Source organism: Apium graveolens, chromosome 2, assembly GCF_009905375.1.
Source record: "Apium graveolens cultivar Ventura chromosome 2, ASM990537v1, whole genome shotgun sequence".
Classification (NCBI taxonomy): domain Eukaryota; kingdom Viridiplantae; phylum Streptophyta; class Magnoliopsida; order Apiales; family Apiaceae; genus Apium; species Apium graveolens.
Genome location: NC_133648.1, coordinates 155,992,299 through 156,009,727, shown reverse-complemented (window position 1 = coordinate 156,009,727; position 17,429 = coordinate 155,992,299). Strand labels below are relative to the sequence as shown.

The 17,429-nt window shown below is 37.2% G+C and overlaps 1 non-coding gene across 1 annotated transcript; it reads right to left on the bottom strand.

The window, feature by feature from the left end:
* Positions 1 to 11,958: 11,958 nt before the first annotated feature.
* Positions 11,959 to 12,065, bottom strand: LOC141709839 (small nucleolar RNA R71). The gene has a single exon (XR_012570396.1). It is a non-coding gene; the product is annotated as a small nucleolar RNA R71 (small nucleolar RNA).
* Positions 12,066 to 17,429: the final 5,364 nt, after the last annotated feature.

The window sequence follows — 17,429 nt, the reverse complement described above, 5'->3', positions numbered from 1 at the left end:
CCTATTTTCCCTAGCTTCCTTGACCTTGTTCATATTTCTAATATCTTTCAGCTTATGCTTAAGCTGCATCTTTGTCATTAAACCTATGTTTACCGAAGCTGGTTTGTCCTGTTTTACTTTGTCAGAAGTTGACTTTTCTTTCACTTCTGTCTTAGAGTCTTTCATCTTTTCAGAATCAGACACAACAGTTTTTGCTACAAATTTAAAAGGATTAATTTTAGGCTTTTCAGCTTTCTTGGTAAAGTTTGGTTTAGATGACACAGTTTCCTATTCTTCTTTATAATCTAGGTAACCTAGTCCTTCTTTCCAATTTCCATTTTCTAAGATTTTCTGAGTTAGTTTTCCAGAGTTAGTCCGAGTTTTGATTATCTCCTTTTCCTTTTCCAGTTCAGATTTAAGAGATTTATTCAGTTTTAGCACTTCATCTCTAACATACAAAGCCTCATCTCTTTCTTTTTGAGTTTGATGAAATATAACTAACTCTTTTTCTAAGTAGTCATTTCGGTTTCTAAGAGCATGACTTTCAGATGTTAATCTTTCATTTTTTAAAGTCTGATCTCTAAAACTAATGAACATTGTTTTAAGATATAATCTTAGCTCAGAAATATCATCAGTATGAAAAGCAAGAGTTGGATGAGGTACCTTCAATTCAGCAGCATCAGAACTGCTATTAACATTTTCTATTAAGGCATAGTTCACCTCATCTTCAGAATCTGAAGTGTCTGCCCAGTTTTTCTTCTTTGTGATAAGTGTCTGGCCTTTATCACCTTTTTCTTTCTTGCAGTCAGGAGAGATGTGGCCTCTTTCACCATAATTGTAGCATTTGATATTTGAGTTGTCTCCTCTGTCAGACTTTCCTCCTTTGATTTCAGACTCTCTGAACCCTTTCTTTTCCGAACTTCCACCTTTCCTAGAAAACTTCTTGCCCTTTCTGAATTTCTTGTAGGCTATCTTTGTGATACCCTTCACCATAAGAGCACACAGTTGCATCATCTCTGCATCAACATCCACTTCAGATAAATTTTCAGATTCTAAATCATCATCATCAGAATATGATGACTCTGAATCAGACTATATGATGAGAGCCTTTCCTTTGCCCCTCTTTGAGACAACCACAATTACTCTCAGGAACACAGATACTGGAGTTTTGGAGGAGTGGAGTTTATGATGATGGTGGTGAAGCTGGATCCCCAAGCATTATCTTCACAACAGGGGAAAACGAGCATCTAGTTAACTTGTCAACTATTCGACAAGCTCTACACTTGCCAAAAAATTGCACTTTCAATGCTCAGATTGAAGAACCACTTCTACAGGGTATGATGGCCAATCTTGGCTATGAGAAAGTCTGTCCAAGCTAGGACAACTGAAGAGGCCATACATCAGAAGGGAGTTGAGCTACTTCTTTGACTGCATTACCAGAGCTTTTGCCAACAAATGCTCTGACTTTGATGCCATTCCCATTCTGAGTCAGCAAATAGGGTATCCACTTCTAAATCAAACTCACTTTGATTATGCTACTGCTATTTTGAGTTTTATTGGGGATAGGATGAATGAGGACCCAAATACTATTTACTTTGCTAGATTTTGTCAACTTATTTACAGTTTTTGTTGCCCTGATAAGCCCCAAAACTTTAGTGAGACAATTCAACCTTTAAACTTGCTAAAAGGGCCTTCACAGACTTGTTATCTACTGATAACAAGAAAGAGATACTAATATCCCTTCAAATTCCTGACCCTGTAAAACAGTTCTTAATAAACTCTGACCCTAACACATACACACCCAAATTTCCTGAAGTTGCACCCTCTCAACCATCAGCACCAACACAACCTACCAATATTCAACCAGCTCACTCTTCTCAACCTCAATCACAACCTACCATAAAAACCTATTTACAACCAGCACAATCTTCTCAACCACAACCATCAACACCTACTACCAAACCAACCTCTGGTACTTCCCAAAAGGTGCCAGTTGTAAAATCTGCTACAACAACCAGACCCAAATCTTCAAGAGCAAAATATGTTCCTCAATCTCCACCAAGGAGAAAGAGAAGGATGATTCTTAGAGATGAATCAGATGAAGATGAACAGGTCCAGGTTCCTGCATTAGAATTTGTGACATTAGAAGCTGAAAAAGAAATTTTTCAGTAGGAGGCAGCAGCTGAAGAGGTAACTCCTCAGAAGGAGAATGAAGTTGAGGGTTCTGGTATTTTAAAAAGGAAAAGAACTTCAAGTTCTGATGCTGCTCAAGCAACTCCTCCACCATCCAGAAGATCAAAGAAGATGAGGGCAGGTGTACATATGGCACAAATTCACTTTGAAGATGCTGAAGAAGCTGAGGAAGGGGATCAGGAATCTCTGATCTCATCAGAACCAATAGTGATTGAAGCTTTGCCACCTCCACCTCAAACTGAAGACATTGTTCAAGATACAGTGATCACACCTCCTTTCTCTCCAATCAAAGAAACTATTATAGTTGAAGATTCAGGATTAAGTCCTGAAATTGACATTCATAGGCTGAACATTCCATCTGTCTTGTTTCTGGAAGCACCACAAGGACAAGTTACAACTCCACCCGTTTCTCCATTAAATGATGTGTTAGATATATTTGAGATGTCATGTCTAATATGATTCATGTTTAGTTTTCAGATCTTAACAAACAGGACATATTAGGACTTACTTAAATCAGGACTTAATGGAAGTCAGAACTTAATATTAGAACTTAAGGTCATATCACAACTTAAGTGCAGGAAGACTTTCATATAAGGAAGGAAGTTGATTTACAGTAGAAGATCGAGACTAAAATAAAAGAAGATATGCATGGAAAGAGTTAGAAGACTGAAAGACTTGTAGAAGATATCTGATTAATCTATTTTAGGAGACAGAATTGTATTCCATATCAATTAGAAGTTATCTTGTAACTGTGTACTATATAAACACAGACTTAGGGTTTACACTATATATGTTATCATTATCGAGAAGATTATACATTGTAACCTAACAGCTCTTAGTGATATTTGTTCATTACTGAGAGAGAACAACAGTTCATACCGTAACAGAGTTTAATTAATATATTTGATCTTTATTACATACTTGTGTTAAATCGATTTGATTGTATAAACACTGTAATCAATCCCCTTCTACAGTGTTGTGTGACCTAACAATTGGTATCAGAGCTTATCTGTTAACATACACACAATAAAGTTCCAAACAATCATGTCTGAAGAAGCACAAACTCCAACCAAGCCCACCAAAACTCAAGAAACTCAAAACACTCAAACCCACAGTCGATATGAGACTATTAGGATTCCCATACTGAGACCTTCTGAGTATCCCATATGAAAAGTGAAGATAGCTATATTTCTGGAAGCTACATATCCAGAATACCTTGACAGAATTAATGAAGGACCACATAAGCCAACCAAGCTCTCTATTGTAGTTGCTGATCAACCAGCAGAGACCATACCAAAGGAGAATGGTGAGTATACAGTTGAAGACATCTCATCTATTGCCAAGGATGTAAGGGTAAGGCATTTGCTGCATAGTGCCATTGATAATGTCATGTCAAACAGGGTAATTCATTGTAAGAATTCAAAGGAGATATGGGATGCTTTGGAGACAAGATGCCAGGGAACTAATGCAATCAAGAAAAACAGGAGGACAATACTCACTCAAGAGTATGAGCACTTTGACTCAAAAGCTGATGAGTCATTAACTGATTTATATGACAGGTTTGCCAAACTCTTGAATGATCTGTCACTAGTGGACAACGAATATGATATTGAAGATTCAAATATAATATTCCTTGTAGCTCTTCCTGAAAATTAGGATTTGAAGTCTACTACCATAAGAGACAACTATGACCTTACTGAAACTACTCTTGATGAAATTTTTGGTTTGCTCAAGACTCATGAACTTGAGATGGATCAAAGGAGCAAGAGGCATGGAAGAAAGTCAAGGACATTTGCTCTTAAAACTGAGGAGGAATCTGCTAAAGTTGTTGCCTCAAAGAGGGGCAAAGGAAAGGCTCTCATCATAAAGTCTGATTCAGAGTCATCATATTCTGATGATGATGATTCAGAAACTGAAAGTTTACCTAAAATGGATGTTGATGAAGAGATGATGAAATTGTGTGCTCTTATGGTGAAGGGTATCACAAAGATAGCCTATAGGAAATTCAGAAAAGGCAAGAAGTTTTCCAGGAAAAGTGAAAGTTCTGATAAGAAAGGATTCAGAAAGTCTGAAGGTAAAAGAAAGTCTGACAGAGGAGACAACTCAAATGTTAAATGCTACAATTGTGTGGTGAAAGAGGCCACATATCTCCTGACTGCAAGAAAGGAAAAAGTGACAAAGGCAAGGCACTTATCACAAAGAAGAAAAGTTGGACAGACACTTCAGATTCTGAACATGAGGTGAATTATGCCTTGATGGAAAATGCTTATGGCCGTCCTAAAACTGCTGATTAAATATACCTCAAACAACTTATGCTTTTCATACTGATGATATTACTGAGTAGAGATTATATCTTAAAACCATGTTCATTAGTTAAAGAGATCAGACTTTAAAATGTGAAAGATTAACATCTGAAAATCTTGCTTTTAAAAAGAGGAATGACTATTTAGAAAAAGAGTTAGTTATGTTTCATCAAACTCAGAAAGAAAGAGATGATGCTTTTTATGTTAGAGATGAAGTGCTAAAATTGAATGAATCTCTAAAAACTGAGTTAGAAAAGGAAAGAGAAATTATCAGAACTTGGACTAACTCTGGCAGAACAACTCAGAATTTATTAAGTAGTGGAAACTAGAAAGAGGGCTTAGGTTATGGAGATGATAAAAGTGAGAAAGGAATTGAACAAATTGAGCCAATTTTTGTTAAACAGACTGATAAGCCAAAGGTAAATCCTGTTAAGTTTGTAGCAAAAACTGTAAAGTCTGGTTCTGAAAAGATGAAAGAGTCTGTAACAGAAGTAAAAAAAATCAACTTCTGACAAATTAAAACAGGATAAACCAGCTGAAGTAAACATAGGCTTAATGACAAAGAAGCAGCTTAAGCATAAGCTGAAAGAGATTAGGAATGTCAACAAGGTAAAGGAAGCTAGGAAAAAATAGGAATGGAAAGGAAGGTGTGAATAAAAGCAATAATTATATGCCTGTTCCTACTGCTCCTAGAAAGAAATGTTACAACTGTGGAAACACTAACCATCTTGCTTCTTTTTGCAGGAAAAATAAAAATATAAACTTTTTACCTCCTAGATCAGGAATTAAGAGTCAGTTTGTTAGGTTTAAACCACAAAATCCTTGTTTTCATTGTGGTAGTTTATGGCATTCCATTTATACTTGTAAGGAATATCATATTTTGTACTATGATTATTATCAAATAAAACCTTCTTTAAAGAAAGTTAGTATTATTCCTTTTAGTGTAAAGTCTGATGTAAAGTCTGATATTAATTCTGATAAACAGCATGTTAGCATAAACTCTATAATTAAATCCGCTGCAAATGCTAACAAACTTAAAAAGGCTAAAGGATCCAAGCAAGTATGGGTCCTTAAAACTAACCAATAATGGTCTTTGTGATTACAGGGCAACATGAAAAATGTCCTAGTTTTGGACAGTGGATGTTCAGGACATATGACTGGAAATAAAGCCATGCTATCAGACTTTGTGGAGAAAGTTGGCCTAGGAGTTTCTTATGGAGATGGCAACATGGGAAAAACTCTGGGATATGGCAATATCAATCTTGGGAATGTCATCATTGAATCAGTAGCTCTTGTCTCAGGACTTAAACATAATTTGCTAAGTGTGGTTCAAATCTGTGACAAAGGTTATCATGTGGATTTCTTTGAAGAACACTGTGAAGTTGTAAGCAATTCTACCGACAAAGTGGTTCTGAAAGGTTACAGGCATGGTAACATTTATGAAGATAGACTTTCAACAAGTTCTGATGGTTCTGCAATTTGTCTGTTGAGTAGAGCATCAACTGAAGAAAGCTGGAATTGGCACAAAAGACTCTCTCACTCAAATTTCAACAACATAAATGAACTAGTAAAGAAAGATCTTGTGAGAGGACTTCCAAAATCAGTATTTGCTCCTGATGGCCTTTTTGATTCATGTCAAAAGGAGAAAAAAAGAAAATCTTCTTTCAAGAGCAAAACTGAATCCTCAATTCTTGAGCCTTATCACCTACTGCATGTTGATCAATTTGGTCCAGTCAATGTCATGTCTATTGCAAAGAAGAAATATGCTATGGTTATAGTGGATGAGTTCACAAGATACACTTGGGTGTATTTCTTGCACAAGAAGAATGAAACTGCATCTACTCTAACTGATCATGTCAAACAACTGGATAAATTGGTCAAAGATTCTGTTAAAATAATAAGAAGTGATAATGGCACTGAGTTCAAGAATTCAATCATGGAAGAGTTCTGTAAAGTGCATGGAATTAAAAAATAGGAATTTTTTGCACTTGGAACTCCACAGCAAAATGGAGTTGTAGAAAGAAAGAACATGACTCTCATTGAAGCTGCACGAACTATGCTTGATGAAGCAAAGCTACCAACCTACTTTTGGGTTGAAGCTGTGCATACTGCTTGTTTTACACAGAATGACACTCATAAACAAGCATGGAAAAACACCATATGAAATGGTGAAGAAAAAGAAGCCAAATCTAAAATACTTTCATGTATTTGGTTGCAAGTGTTTTGTTCTTAAGACTCATCCTGAACAGCTGTCAAAATTTGATCTAAAAGTTGATGAAGGAATTTTTGTTGGATATCCACTTTCCACAAAAGCCTTCAGAGTCTACAATTTAAGAACAAGGGTTGTCATGGAATCTATCGATGTATCTTTTGATGATAAGAAGATTACGGGACTTGAAGATTTCAATGATCATGATCAGCTGAGATTTGAAAATAAAGTTTTAAATTCTAATTCTGTAAATTCTGATGACTTAAACTCTGATCTTGTAAGTTCTAACGGGTTAAATTCTGATGTCATTGAAACTGTGGTAACTACTAAAAGGGAAAATGCACCTGCCCAGGAGGAGCAAGCTAATGATACTACGACATCTCAAGAATCTCAAGAAGCATCAGAACCTGTCATTGGCTCTTCAAGTTCTGATTCATCAAGTTCTGATGAGCCAAGTTATGATAATTCTGGAAACTCTGATACTTCAAATCTTGATGGATCCAACTCAAATTCTGAAGTTTCAGAGAGCATAACTACAGGGGGAGCATCAGAAAATGCTGATGGAGACATCATGGATCATGGGGGAGGATCCAGTTCTAGAGAACAACTTCCATCTACAAGGAAGTGGACTAAATCACATACACCTAACTTGATAATTGGAGATCCTGAAGCAGGTGTCAGAACTAGAACTGCAACATCAAATAAATGTCTATATCATTCTTTTCTACCTCAGACTGAACCAAAGAAAGTGGAAGAAGCTCTTCAAGATGTCGATAGGGTGCAAGCAATGCAGGAAGAGTTGAATGAATTTGAAAGAAATAAAGTCTGGACCCTAGTGCCAAGACCAAAGAACAGATCTATTATTGGAACAAAATAGGTGTTCAGAAACAAAACTAACAGTGATGGCATAATTAAAAGAAACAAAGCAAGGCTGGTTGCTAAAGGCTACTCTCAACAGGAGGGTATTGATTATGATGAAACATTTGCACCAGTTGCTAAATTGGAAGCCATAAGAATCGTTTTGGCTTATGCTGCTCACAAAAAGTTTAAAAGTCTTTCAAATGGATGTGAAAAGTTCTTTTCTCAATGGAGAATTGGAAGAAGAGGTATATGTTGAACAACCTCCGGGATTTGAAGATCAAAAATTTCTAAATCATGTATATAGATTAGACAAAGCACTTTTTGGCCTTAAGCAAGCTGCAAGAGCATGGTATGAGACTTTAGCTCAATTCCTTCTGGAAAGTGGATTTCACAGAGGTACAATTGATAAAACTATGTTCTACCTCAACCATGGAAAGGACTTACTTTTGGTACAGGTATATGTTGATGATATCATATTTAGTTCTACAAATGCCAAGCTCTGTGAAAGATTGGCAAAGCTAATGCAGTCAAGATATCAAATGAGTATGATGGGAGAACATAGTTATTTTCTTGGACTTCAAGTCAAGCAAAGTGAAGAAGGTACTTTTATCAATCAATCCAAGTACACCAGAAATTTACTGAAGAAATTTGGAATGCAAGACTGTTCAACTGCATCCACTCCCATGGCCACTGCAACCAAGTTAGATAAAGATATTGATTCATCAGTAGATATTACTAACTACAGAGGTATGATTGGCTCTTTACTTTATTTAACTGCAAGTAGACCTGATATCATGTATGTTACATGTTTTGTGCAAGATTTCAGGCTGATCCAAGAGAACCTCATCTAATAGATGTGAAAAGAATTTTCAAGTACCTCAAGGGTACAACTCATCTAGGATTGTGGTATCCTAGAGAATCCGATTTTAAGCTAATAGGTTACTCAGATGTAGATTTTGCAGGATGCAAAATAGACAGGAAAAACACAAGTGGAAGCTGCCAATTTCTTAGAGGCAAATTGGTTTCTTGGTTTAGCAAAAAAACATAAATCAATTTCCACATCAACTGCAGAAGTAGAATATATTGTTGTAGGAAGTTGTTGTGCACAGATTCTTTGGATGAAGAATCAGTTACTGGACTATGGGTTAGAATTTTCTAATGGCTTGAATTGATGTCTTAAAATCAAGTATTTTGTGTATTTGATGCATTTTTTTAGTGTCTTTACATTTCAGGGTATAACTTGTGTAAGTTGGGAGATTTCATCATAATAAGCCTAGGGAGGTACTTGGAACCAGTTGCGGGGAGTTGTGTGAATAAATCAGTAAAATCAGGAGCAGAAAGTGGATTTTTCCAGAAGCAGTGCAGGCACCCTCCTGGGATGTGGGGCGACCGCCTGGAGATGCAGGCGCCCGCCTGGGAACTGAGGCGGCCGCCTGGGGTCGGATTTTTAGAATCTGGATTTTCTAATTTGAGTTCTATAACTTCTATAAAAGTAATTTTGAGAGACGTTTCACAAAAACAAGTAACAAGTAACAAGCAAGCTCAAAATCAGAACTTGCTTGTGTTAATGAATTTCCACATAAACAACTAATTCAAACATGGGATTTCTAGTATGTTAAAGACTACTAGGTCATCATCTAGCACATTTATCCTCATTGGATTGAATAGTCACAGAACATTCAAATCACTATCAGAGTATATAGATCCACATCAGATAATAATCAGCATTTAATGTATTACAATTTAAGCACATATTATATGAAGATGAGACAATCTGTAAACACTGATCATAAAGTCTGATGCATGAGAATAAAAAGCTAAGCAGATTTAGAGAAAGAACCTGAAACCATTCCAAGTTCATTTACCAGTCTTGTAAAAGTAGCTTCATATAGTGGTTTTGTGAAGATATCTGCTAGTTCTTGATCTGTTGGAACAAAATGCAATTCCACTGTACCTTCCATCATATGTTCCCTTATGAAATGGTACCTAATGCTGATGTGCTTTGTCATTGAGTGTTGAACTGGATTACCTGTCATAGCAATAGCACTTTGATTATCACAGTAAATAGAAATTTACTTTGTGTATCTTATTACTAAGTCACAAACTAGATTCTTGCTTCTTATCTGTCAAATTCTAATGTCAGTTATCTTGGTTTTCAATTCGTTGTTGAAGAGTTAGTTGTTGTTGAGCTATAGCATTGGTCTGCTGTTGCAAGGTTTCCAGTAGTCGAAGAATGTTTGGGTCTGTGGTGGATGTGGTTGTTGGGTTCTTCTTTTTGGGAGGCATGATCCTGAAATAAGAGTTGTGTCAAAACAGATATGAATGGTAAAATGATTCGAGGGTATCGCATGGCATTCTCATTTACATATGGGGTCAAGTTTCCAAATTAAGCAGATATGATGATAAAAACGTAAAATAACAGTTGAGAGCAAATGGAACAATACCACATAATTATTGAAATTTTAAAGGTCACAATACATAGGATTAGGACAAAGTCTGATTCTAGGAATAACAGGCTTATTTAAAGGAAACAACGGAAACAACTGGGGATTCCACAGAGTCTGATAGTACAACAACATGAAAGGTAAATGGAAAGAACTAAGGCTCCACTCCATCTGAACGGGGCTTGGTAGTCTTTTCCTCTCGAAGCGTCTTCACAATGCTCTGGAGCTCATCCGCCACCATCTGATTGACATACTGGCTGGTGCGGTCCCGGTGCGCTGGCATCTCCTCAAGCTTAGTGTTGACGTACTGAACCAAGGTCTCAAGTCTCGCAATCATCTGCTCCTTGGGCTTCCCTTCGTATTTTAAGATTAAGAAGACCGTTTTAGCACACCACAACGAAGAAGAGGAAGCATACGTTATCTTGTGATTCTTTTATTTGTTGTAACAGTGGATGCTAGTTTTCTTTACTTTGAACCTTAATACTCTTGTGACATACTCTGGTTTTATTAAGTATTTTTATTATTTTATATCATTGTGTTATTATCATGTTTTTATATGAACTCATGGTAACGATGAGTTCTATCATGGGCTAATCGTGATCATGGGGTCGTAGCGGATTTATTATAGAATTCTTTAGTTAATTGTTTAATACCTTGGTATGTGATAATTGTATGATATCTAGCATAGGTTGTGCTTATTCGTCTTATGTGCGTCACGAACATATAAGATAGCATGTTAATCTCTTGTGAAGCGACAGTGAATCTTGAGATTTAGAACTTGCCATGCTAGCATAGGTTCATGTATTGTATGCATGATTAGTGGGTAACTCTAACCGTTTTACTTGCCCTGTGTAATCATAATGAATAACTTGCTCTTAAATTGTTATGTTGTCAAATTCTGTAGATAAATAGGGTCTCAATATAATTGATGCCTATTCAACTTCTATCTTAATTGTGGATGCTTGGTAGAATGGTATTTGTGCAACGAAAGTTGGCTTTTATCAGTTTCGTGTTGTTCTATTAATATCATCACCGTTACATGATAAGGGTAATAACAATAACTATTGATTGAAGTATTAATAAAGTTATGATCTCATGTGTGTTTAATATTATTAATTCAAGTGTTAATTTAAGTGTTTTATTCTCGTAGTTAATCGTAGTTAATAATTAGTTAATCAACCTTAAGTGTTATTGTCTTGACATTGAGAAGTAATCATACATTGGTGAGTAAGTGTTAATTGAACATAATTAGTCAGAGGCTCTGTGGGAACGAACTAGAAATTATTCTATATTACTTTCGAACGCGTATACTTGCGTGAATTATTAGCGCATGCTTTGTGCCTAACAAGTTTTTGGCGCCGCTGCTGGGGACTCGGTATTAATTTGTTTAGTTTATGTACTTGCCATCAGTGGTCATTAGGACTCATTGATTAAGACTTGTTACTTATTATTTCCGGTTGTGTTTCAGGTACTCTAGCGAGCGTTTATGCAAACACGTTTTCGCACTCGCAAGAGGACTCTAGATACGGCTGAGGAGACAAATTCACTTCTAGACATTCCGGAGAAGTTAGATTTTAAAGATTCGGATACATAAAGTGAAAAGAAAGAACCGGTAATCATGGGTGATTGTATAGTTCCAGCAGATACAGCTCTTATGGATTTTTCTCGGCCTAAAATTGATGACATTCAGTCAAGCATCATTCATCCGGCTATTGAGGCCAATAATTTTGAAATCAAGCCGGGCACTATTCAGATGGTGCAGAATTCTGTTTCTTTCGGAGGTGCTGCGACTGAAGATCCCAAATATAATGGTGTTACTGATAAGGCTATCAAGCTGAGGCTTTTCCCATTCTCTCTGAGGGATAAAGCTAAGGACTGGTTACATTCTTTACCAGCTGAGTCCATCACTACTTGGGAAGATCTTACGCAAAAGTTTCTGGTGAAGTTCTATCCAATGGCCAAGACTACAGCTATGAGGAGTGCTCTTACTCAGTTTGCACAGCAACCAATAGAATCTATGTGTGAAGCTTGGGAGTGCTACAAGGAGATGTTGAGAAAGTGTCCATATCATGGTATGCCTGATTGGATGGTGATCACTGGGTTTTACAATGGTTTGGGCGCCCAATCTCAGCCCATGCTCGATGCAGCTTCTGGAGGCGCCTTATGGGCCAAAAGCTATACTGAGGCCTATAATCTCATTGAAACTATGGCTGCAAACGAGTATCAAAACCCAACTCAAAGGATGATGTATGGGAAGGTAGCAGGTATTCTGGAAGTTGATGCAGCTACAGCTATTGCAGTGCAGCTCCAAGCGCTGTCTATGAAGGTCGATTCTTTAGCCAACTATGGAGTCATTCAGATAGCTATGGTCTGTGAGCTTTGTGCAGGCTCTCATGTTACGGATCAGTGTTCTCTTGTTAATGAATCTGTTCAGTATGTGAACAATTATCAGCAACCGCAGCAGCCTGTGCCAGCTACTTATCATCCTAATAACAGAAATCATCCCAATTTCAGCTAGAGCAACAATCAGATTACTATTCAGCAACCATATCAAGAAGCTGTAAGTAAGCAGTTTAATCCACCTGGATTCCAGCAACCTCAGCAGTATGCTCAAAAGCAATCATATCCTCAACAAGGAGGTGCTGCTCCACCTTCTAGTGCTGATTTCGAGGAGCTAAAGCTGTTGTGCAAAAGTCAGGTTGTTTCTATCAAGACCTTGGAGAATCAAATCGGTCAAATAGCCAACACCTTGCTCAATCGTCAACCTGGCACACTTCCCAGCGATACTGAAGTGTCAGGCAGGAAGGAAGCTAATGGGCAAGTCAAAGCTGTCACTTTAAGGTCTGGACAAGTTATTGAAGCTGAAAAAGCAAAAGATGGAAAAGCTGAAGTTGTAGATGAAGAAGAGAAGCAAAAGGAGAAAGAGGGGGAACCAAGGAAGACTACTGTTGAACACACTCTGCCTGAGGGTAATACAGGGGAGAAACAGCTCTATCCTCCACCACCGTTTCCTAAGCGATTGCAAAAACAAAAGTTGGATAAGCAATTTGGTAAGTTTTTAGAGGTGTTCAAGAAACTTCACATCAATATACCTTTCGCTGAGGCTCTGGAGCAAATGCCTAGTTATGCGAAATTCATGAAAGGTATTCTTTCAAGGAAGGTGAAACTGGACGATCTTGATACCGTTGCTCTAACGGAAGAGTGCAGTGCTGTGTTGTAACAAAAATTACCTTCAAAGCTTAAGGATCCAGTTAGCTTCACCATTCCTTGCACCATTGGCAATTTGTCATTTAACAAGTGCCTTTGCGATTTGGGAGCAAGCATCAATCTGATGCCGTTGTCTATCTTCAAAAAACTGAATTTTCCTGAACCAAAGCCCACCTATATGTCTCTACAATTGACTGATCGTTCTATTACATACCCACGAGGCATCGTGGAGGACGTGTTAGTAAAGGTGGATAAGCTCATCTTTCCTGCAGACTTTGTCATTCTGGATTTCGAGGAAGATAAGATGATTCCCATAATCTTGGGAAGACCTTTCTTGGCTACCGGTCGTACATTGATAGATGTGCAAAAAGGTGAACTTACTATGCGGGTGCAAGATCAGGATATAACATTTAATATATTCAATGCAATGAAATTCCCTACAGAAGATGAGGAGTTCAAGGTGGATTTGATTGATTATGCGGTAACTTCAAAACTTGATCATGTGCTAAGGTCTGATGCCTTAGAAAAAGCTTTATTGGGGGAATTTGACAGTGAAGATGAGGAAGGCAATGGGCAACTACAATATCTAAATGCTTCTCCTTGGAAGCGAAAGCTAGACATGCCATTTGAATCTCTTGGTAATACTGATCTCAAGAATGCTGAGGGAAAGCTCAAACCATCTATTGAGGAAGCATCTACTTTGAAGCTTAAACCATTGCCTGAACACTTGAGGTATGCTTTTTTTAGGTGATGCATCTACCATTGTCTTATGTGCGTCACGAACATATAAGATAGCCTGTTAATCTCTTGTGAAGTGACAGTGAATCTTGAGATTTAGAACTTGCCATGCTAGCATAGGTTCATGTATTGTATGCATGATTAGTGGGTAACTCTAACCGTTTTACTTGCCCTGTGTAATCATAATGAATAACTTGCTCTTAAATCGTTATGTTGTCAAATTCTGTAGATAAATAGGGTCTCAATATAATTGATGCCTATTCAACTTCTATCTTAATTATGGATGCTTGGTAGAATCGTATTTGTGCAACGAAAGTTGGCTTTTATCAGTTTCGTGTTGTTCGATTAATATCATCACTGTTACATGATAAGGGTAATAACAATAACTATTGATTGAAGTATTAATAAAGTAATGATCTCATGTGTGTTTAATATTATTAATTCAAGTGTTAATTTAAGTGTTTTATTCTCGTAGTTAATCGTAGTTAATAATTAGTTAATCAACCTTAAGTGTTATTGTCTTGACATTGAGAAGTAATCATACATTGGTGAGTAAGTGTTAATTGAACATAATTAGTCAGAGTCTCTGTGGGAGCGAACTAAAAATTATTCTATATTACTTGCGAACGCGTATACTTGCGTGAATTATTAGCGCATGTTTTGTGCCTAACACATTCATCGGTGTTATATCCTTTGTCCCTGTGATAGTCGCAATATTTGTCGGGGTTCTTCTTATGATTTGGAACCTCCATCTTGGTCGGCCGAACGAACCCAGGCTTACCCTTTATCTCATGGAGAATCTTGGAGATGGGCACATTCAGAGGTGTGAACACGGCTGAATCTCTATCTCAGCGTCGTTCGGCCCCACGATCCGCATCCTTTCTCCCTTCCATCAAACCTTCCCTTCGGTCAGAGCCTGATCTTGAGCCTTCATATCTATCAGCTCCATTCGATTGGTCGTCCCTTCGGGGGTCCTTATATCCCCCAATACTTTCCATTTTTTGTCGAATGTTCTCGCCCCTCACATATATATCAATTAGGGATTTTGGGGGGAAATCGTAAAGAGAGGAGCGAAGCTTTTTACCTTTATAGGGGTCCTGCCTCGCCGTCAAGAAGCCCATTGCCTTAACCTTGTCCAGATTAGTGACCATTCCTGCTTCTTCTTTAAACCGAGCCAGGTACTCTCCCAATTCTTCATTCTCCCTCTATCGGTAGTGGACCAGAGATTCAGTATCCTTCGCCTTCCGGCATAGGTGCGAATAGTACTTCAGAAACTTTCTTTTCAACTGTTCGTACGACCCGATGGACCTATGTAATAACCCCCAAAATTTTGAACTTTTTGTAACCCTTGTGAATAGTGTTTTAGCTGAATGAGAAAACTTTTCATGCCACACTATGTAGGGGTTCTGTTATGGATATTCTGAGATTTTATTAGTACTCTACATGGTATATAAGTGTATGTAAAGATCACCAGAATCCAATTCCGAACACTTTGATTTTTCCCGGAAATCCACTAGATACGGAAAGAATTGAGTATAAGGTAATAGGATAAAAAGGATTTAAATTAAAGGATTATAAGAGAGGATCATAAAAGGAATATAATATATTGAGAAAGGTTAAGGGAACCTAAGTAATAAGATCCCGGGTATGATCCCTCAAACGATAAACGAAAACGAAAGTTAAGCGAACCGTATAACAGATCAGCGGTCATTAGGCAAACAATTAGGAAGTTAATCAAAGAGATTAGTGGGGATGATGTCACCCAACCAATGAGAAGAGGACAAGGAGGGAAAGATGACATCATAGCATGACACAAGCATGACATGGGAAGGAAGGAGGTGTGGTTGAATGAGAACCACACAAAGTCCAAGGTTAAATAGGTAATTAACTAAAACAAAAACAAAACCAACCAACCAAGCCAAATAATTCATTCTTCATCAAAACAAAAAGGAACCAAGGCATTATTTCTTCATTTGCTCTCGGCTTTTTCACTTTTTAAAGGCAAGAATTTTCAAAATCCAAGATCCAAGCTTCCTAAATTGGTGAGTTAATTCCCTAATCATCCTTATGCATAGTTATGGCTATATCATGAGTTTAAGCCTTCAATTCTTTCTCAATCTTCTTCAATAAATCAATGAAGAAGACAATGAATAGTGTTTTCAAGGTTTTAACTTGAATTTTTTCTTGTTTTCCTTTAAGATCCAAGCATCCATAAGACTTCTCAAAGCTTCTTAAGGCTTCCTAGCAACTCCCACCACTTCAAGGAAGGTATATCATCTCCAAACCCTAGATTCCTATGTATAATAAGATGATTTTGATTATTATGGTGATATAGTAGCTTAATGCTTGTGGTTTAGAGTGTGGGTTGGAGTGGTAGTGAAATGGAATGGTGAATCTTGTTGTTTTGGTTAAAAGAACTTAAGTATAGTTAAATTCAAGCTTAGGCATAAGTATAAATGTTAATATTGAATTGATTGGGGCTTTTATGATGTGATAAGGATGGACTTTGGTTGTATGAATGGATTGAGGTTGAATTGTGATGGTTTTTGAATGGTTTAAAATTGGGAAATCGCGTAAACATAGCCGTCGTAATGTCTGATTTACTTTAGACTGCTTTTGTTCATAACATTTGGACCCGAGAACTCTCTGCTAGATTATTACCATTTCCATGTTTAGATAGTTCAGGTTACGAGCTTCGTTTTGATATGTAGTTCGTTTGATTCCGATGTACGGTTTAGGAGAAACGACCGTTTCAAGTAACGGCGTTTCGCGAACGAAACTTTTCCCCTCGCCTTACTTTGAAACATAGGTTAAAGACCTTAAAGGACTAATTGGGGTATGAAACAATTATGTTAAGTGGATTAGGCAGTTGGTAAGGTACTCGCGAAAGAATCGCCTTAAAACCCGTAATGGTTAAATTATTAAAAATGGTGGAGCCGAGGGTACTCGAGTGACTTAAGAGAATCAGTAAGCGCAAAGCGAGCGTTAGAGTCTAAGTTGGTTAATGTATAGATTTACAAGTGACTTTGGTTTAATTCCAACTTACTTGTTGTTTATAGGTTACCAGACTCGTCCCGAGCCATTCGTAACCCCCAGTCGCTCAGGCAAGTTTTCTACCCGTTATACTGTTGTTGTGATGTATATTTGTATATGCATTATCTTGCGATAGATGCATGTTGGATAATTAGCAAATGTTGCGATATATTGAAGCATGCTGATATGGTATATATATGCATGCCTTTTTCGTATTCTTGCCATATATATCTGTTGGTTCAGTTGATAATACCTATGCTAGAGGATAGCGGTAATTTGCATATACCCTTAGTATAGGGACCCAAAGGTGAACATATTTCTAAACCGGGAGTCGATGTTCCCGAGTATAATATATATATTTTTATATATATATGGTTATAGTTTTCAAAACTATTAATCGAATAAGGTTTATTCGATAACTTTATTTTATTATTGAATATTATTTCGAATATTCATCCGAGG